The following is a 6,000-nucleotide window of genomic DNA, read 5'->3' as shown; positions in this document are numbered from 1 at the left end:
TTATTCTAGATTGGTAAAATGAGATGACTTCTAAACTCATGACCTATTTGTTCTTAAAACAAAGGAAGAGAGAGCCTTTGTACCTCCTTCATTCAACACTGAGGCCATATCACCTCCAGTAAACAAGCCTGAATCTTGGATATGTTCTTTTTTTCTTTTCCATTTTAGATGCAGGGAGTAATTTTTAAAATTGGGCCAGGAGTTCAAACCATGAGGATATGAGAGATCTAATGAATTCAGGTTATGTAATGCTGCCAGCCCAGCAATGAAACTCTGAGAAGCAAGAATATGGCATGCCAGACCAACAAAAGTCAGAAAGGATGCCAACTTTGGGTGTCAATTTCATGAAACCAGGGTTATTTAGGAACTACTACAAATTGTAAATACCATCTAAAATGAAAGTGGGTGAGTATGAGAAGAGTTTAGGCTTTATAATGATTGTTATATCATTATAGATATAGTTACCAATGATAGTTACTAGACTCCTAAAATGGTAGAAACATAGCTAGTGGGGACTGGAACTGATGACAGCAAAGAAGAAATACATCAACCAACATCCCTTCAAAGGTAACTGGATACTCAGAGAAGGGGAAATATAACAGTTCTATCAGTTATAGAATGAGGACATAGTTCATAATGCTACACAGGATGAAGGAATATGAGTTTTTACCCTCACAGAGCTGGTGATTTGGATGGGAAGCTTAAACAGATGGAGTAAAGAAAAAAAGACTGCAATAAACAATATCAGGTTCAATTTAATGTTAAGTTGCGCTATATGAGTCCTGGAGGAGGTCAGAAGACATAGCAATCTAAGGACTTCATTAGTCAAAGAAAGTTTCATGGAAGAGGTAGACCTTGAAAATGAATAAGATTTGTAACATAATAAAAAAATCCCATTTGTATATCACTTTACAATCTTTCAACTGAATGGCTATCTTCTGTATGAAAGCCTTTTTTTTTTTATTTCCTCAACTTGCAGTGGATCTTTTCCAAAAGAACTTTGTATTTAACCATATTGTAATTGTAATGGTATCATATATGTATTTTTAGTATTTATAATGTATATACTTGTCCATGTCCTTGTCTTCTCCATTAAAATGTAAGCTTTCTGTAAATTGTGATTTCTTCATGCTTTGCCTTGTATAACCAGAATCAATGAGAGAGTTTGACAAGACACATAAGCAATTTTTAACGTGTTGATTGATTCAAAGCACTTTCCACTAATCAACCTTCTGAAGCAGGCAATATGAGAGTTATTATATTTATTTTAAGGATGAGAAAATTGAGGTTTGGAGATATTAAATAAATTGCAAATAGTTATATAGCTAGTAAATGTCAAAGCAGAATATAAACTCAGATATTCTTGATTGTAAGTCCAATAATCTATTCACTATGCCACAATAGCTCTTGATAAGCATATGAGAGAGGAGGGCATTCTAAGGTACAGTAATATAAACAAAGGTAGAGTTGAATGGGAGGGGCATTTATGCAACCATTAAGTAAAACAGAACAATTATTTATAGAAGGAATAATTACCTTTTCCTTATATTTATTATAAACCACCAAAACTAATTCCAGGCTTAGCCAGCAAGTCCCTGGATTAACAAATAGACGTAGATGGGAAATTTTCTCCATTTGAAGAGATTTTGCAAGTATAAGAATCCATACAACTACATTGTGTAACATGGGTTTTAAAATAAAAAAAGAAAAGAAGAGAAAAACAAAACATGAATATCTTCAGTTTTCTCTCCTAATCTGTCACCATACATTTTCCAAAAGCCATGACAACTCAAGACTCATGTTATAAATCAATCTGCCACGTTGGTATGAACTTTTCTATTTACCTGATATAGTATAATAGGGTTATGCTATGGGCTTTGTTCAATACAAAGAATAGTTTGGCTCAAGATATGCTATGGTTTTGACAGAAAAAGCCTTGGAATTTCAGATTATGGTTAGCTAGCAGTTAAATGAAGCATGGTATAGTATAGAATTATCAAACTTATACAAAAATTGGAACCATTGAACTATATGTCTTAATTTTAAAAGTATCTATTTAATTATTTTTTTTAATGTTAATAATTTCACAGTAATATTTTAATTTAACCTGAACCAAATTAGGTCATGTTGCTGGATGCATGCACCCTGTGTTGTCATATCTGGAGCAGTGAATAGCCTTAGAATTAGGAAGCCATAGATTCAAGTCTTGATTTGGACACATACTAGCCATGTGACCCTAAACAAATCACTCGTCTCAATGTTTTAGGGACCTTTCCCAGATTCTAAATTAGAGAGGAGTTACTGACCTTCTGTGAAGAGTTGGAATACATATCCTAAAAGGGATAGACTAGTTTTGTTTTGTTTTTTCCCCAAATAACAAGGATGTTGTTCCCAAAACTTGATTGGTACAGGGAACTAGGGTCATAGTAGTTGAAGAAGCTTTCTGGTCTCATAAAACATAAAACATAATATATAAGGTATCAATGTCCTTAAGATATGAAAGATTGTCCTGTGAGTATATGTAATTCTTATAATACAACATATTCTGCTGTCATAACATTTTTCCATATGTAGAAAAGGTCAACTTTTAACTGGAACAGTGCACTACCCTTGATAAATGTCCATACAGTAACTAATTAATCCACTTTTGTTAAGAGCTAGATCTGATGAGTGCTGCTACCTTTCATTCTAGTCCAGAAACTGCACTACTCAAGTGACCTGAGACAGACAGTGAGAAAATATTTAGTTTTCACACCAGGAAATGACTCACACTGGAAAAAAAGCAGGACAAACTCTCCCTCCACAAAAGGAAAAGTTAGAAGTTAAATGAGTGTCTGTTTAATTATTTCTATCAATATTATATAGATCAAGTGAATGTGAAATCTAAATTTAAAAAAAGTTCAGAGAAGGTAGTCTTACTTCTATCTACAAAGGGAGAGAATATAGGCAATGAGATGAATTTAAGTAATAAATAGCTTTCCTATATATCATTTATAACTATGATTATTGAACAAGAGTGACTAATTGAGAGAAGGAAGTTGGATTAGCCATGTTTTAAAGTGAAAATTTGATATAATTGAAAGGACATAATAATGTCCTTATTATTTTATTAATCACTCATTATCTGTGGGATTTTAGGCAATATTCTTGTCCTCTATGGGTTTGAGTTTCTTTGTGTTTAAATGAAAAAACCAAATGGACTGTATAATCTCTGTGGTGTCTCATGAGAAATTATATGATTTTAATTCTCTCATATGGAGTACTTCGTGGGGATGAATTCAAAGACTACTACTGCTACCAAGAAATTTAACCTAGGAACAATTGTAGGCTCCTGCAGGAAATATCTACAGCACCAGTTCACACTGGGAAATGGGCAGTCAGGTATGATTTGTCTTTTTTTTTTGTCCATCCAATTTATAACACATATATTTGTATATAATACTTGTGTATTATAACTTTTATATATAAATGTAAACATGAATTGAAAGAAAAAAGTTTCTTTTTTCCCTCTTGCCTTTCCTGAAAAGTCAAGAAAATAATTGCATCTCACACTTAACTAAAACAATAACTAAAAGTTAATTCTTTGTTATCTGAGGTATTCATTTCTACCTTGTGAATATGATGAAACATTCAGATTGCTTATCATAAGCAACCAACCAAGGAGAAGTTACACAACATTGGATCTCTTTCTAGGAGCTTTATCTCTGGTTTCCTATGTATTCACATCCGGTTTTATTGTTCCAAAATGAAAATCACTTCAATGCTAGCAACTGTTTACAAGAATGTCCCATAGAGCAGTCCAGACAAAGTTTTGGCAGACACATAATATACTCAACTAAATAGTTAGGACTTGTAAAACTGGGTGTTTCTTCCCTCTATAAAACTTGTGATTAAGTTGAGGAGGTGTGACAGACACACTTTTGAATAGTTCTAATTGATGTATGACTTTGTATTGATCACAGATTATGTAGAATAAATAAACCACAGAATGGCAAATTTCTTAAGATGAGGAATTTTGTCATGTTTGCATTAGTGGAGGGCCAGACTTGGATCAGTCCTGAGTTCAAATTTTGCCAGAAATACTCCATAAATAATAAAATGCAAATTTTTTACTCTACTAATAAAACATTTTAAAGTATTGAATTTCTTTCCTTCTTGCTAGGTATATTAGAACAAAAGCACTTAATAATTTTAAGCACCAAATTTCATGTCTTTAATATGCATGGATAATTTCAGTACTTTATCTCAAGGAGTTACAGCAATATTTAAGTGAGAACATTTGGAAAGTGTTTTGTGAACTCTCTAGTACTCTGTAAAAGCCAGTTACTTTATTGTATCCCAAAACTTATGGCAGCACTTGTGACACTGTTGTCATTCAGTCAATTATGAATTGTAATATTAAGTCATATTCAGAGAATGCTCTGAGATTTGCAAAGATATTGTACATATTATGTACATGTCTGTGTTAATTTTGGTTCCTCAAAATGACTTTGAGAGGTAGGTGCTATTATTATATTCATTTTTACAAATGAGATTGAAGAAGGCTAAATGATTATCTAGGGTCACACTATCAACAAATATCGATGACTGGATTGGAATTCCAACACTTTAGTCATTGTGCCATCCATGAATAAATGAATAGGCATAGTTTCTCATGATAAATGAATCATGAAGATAGGTTGGTAGGCATGAGGTGAAGTTCAGTGAGGAATGCATAATGAGTATCCTCAAAAAGACTGGAGTGTAGCTTTCTGATAAGTAACTTCAGACCCTGGTGGGACACAAGCTGTTCCCGTTGCATAATGTCAGGGACAGCTACCCAGCTGGAATCTCTTTTGCCAGTTAGTTCCCTCTTTGCACAATACCCTTTTTATAAGACTTAGGCAAGCAGCAGAGAATTCTGACAACAAAACACTCTGACCTAATTATAACATTTGCAGCTGTTCCAAAACACAGAAGTACTGGACTCAAGAAAATGCAACTTGTGCTAATGGGAAAAATAACTTATTACAGTACCACAAGAATTCCAAGGGTTTTTTTGTTGCCTACAGAAGTCTATCCTAGGTATTTCTTTCCTTTCAGTTCAGTCCCCTTTGCCTATCATACTAATGTTACATATTTTTATTAATTTTCACAATGCTCATTAACTCTTCTAACCAGAAGCTGTTGACAGTGCTTCCCTCTCAAATCTCTCATCAACTAAGTGTATACGTGGCCTGAATAGAGCTAGTAATTTGTATGCCAAGTTGCCAGTATGCAGCTGTTAAAATTTTCCTGACTATACATGATTATTTAAAAACACAGGTTCTTTCATCAGGACATAAGAATCTACAGTATAGAAAATGGTCACTTGTCCCAATGTTCCTGCCTCCCTGGTAATAAATTAGATTCAACTGCTTTTCTTACTACCATCCCCTTAAATCAGATCTTGTCACACTTTCTTTTTGCCATAAAAATGTATCATTTGCTCTTAAGCTCATGTATACCATTTGCTTCAATCATTATATGTTGCTCCTTTTACCAGATATTTATAACTCTTTCAGCAAAGTCTCACTGAAATCATACAGATTGAACTAAAAAATGGACAAGATAAAAAAAATGAAATCATTGTTTCTTCATCAGTTGTCCATATCCCAATTTTCCCTTCTGAAATTCTCTCATAGAAAGAAAACCTGGCAGATAGATAAAGAAATGGTATAGGAAACAATGGACAATTTACCCTGGTCGGCCAGGAAAAAACACTAAAGTTAATCACATCTATGTTTTCTCTCTGGATAATGGATTAGACATACTCATAGTCAGTGAAGGAAGCTCACAAGATCATTTAATGTTTATTCCAAACAAGAGAAAGAAAGAGACAGATAAAGACAGAGATAAAATGGGTGAAGGGAGTATTATTTAGTAAAGATTTATATTCCAAGAACTGTGCAAATACTAAAGATATAAATAAAAATAAGCTAGGCTTTCTTTGTTCTGAATGACTTTAAATTCCAATGATAA

At 33.2% G+C, this 6,000-nt stretch overlaps 1 pseudogene; it reads left to right on the top strand.

Moving 5' to 3' along the window:
* The first annotated feature begins 3,272 nt into the window (after positions 1 to 3,272).
* Positions 3,273 to 6,000, top strand: part of LOC141505298 (CBY1-interacting BAR domain-containing protein 1-like) — a 46,909-nt pseudogene continuing 44,181 nt past the window's right edge.

This window comes from Macrotis lagotis, chromosome 1, assembly GCF_037893015.1.
Source record: "Macrotis lagotis isolate mMagLag1 chromosome 1, bilby.v1.9.chrom.fasta, whole genome shotgun sequence".
In the NCBI taxonomy this organism is placed as follows: Eukaryota; Metazoa; Chordata; class Mammalia; order Peramelemorphia; family Peramelidae; genus Macrotis; species Macrotis lagotis.
This window is presented reverse-complemented; position numbering and strand designations above follow the sequence as displayed.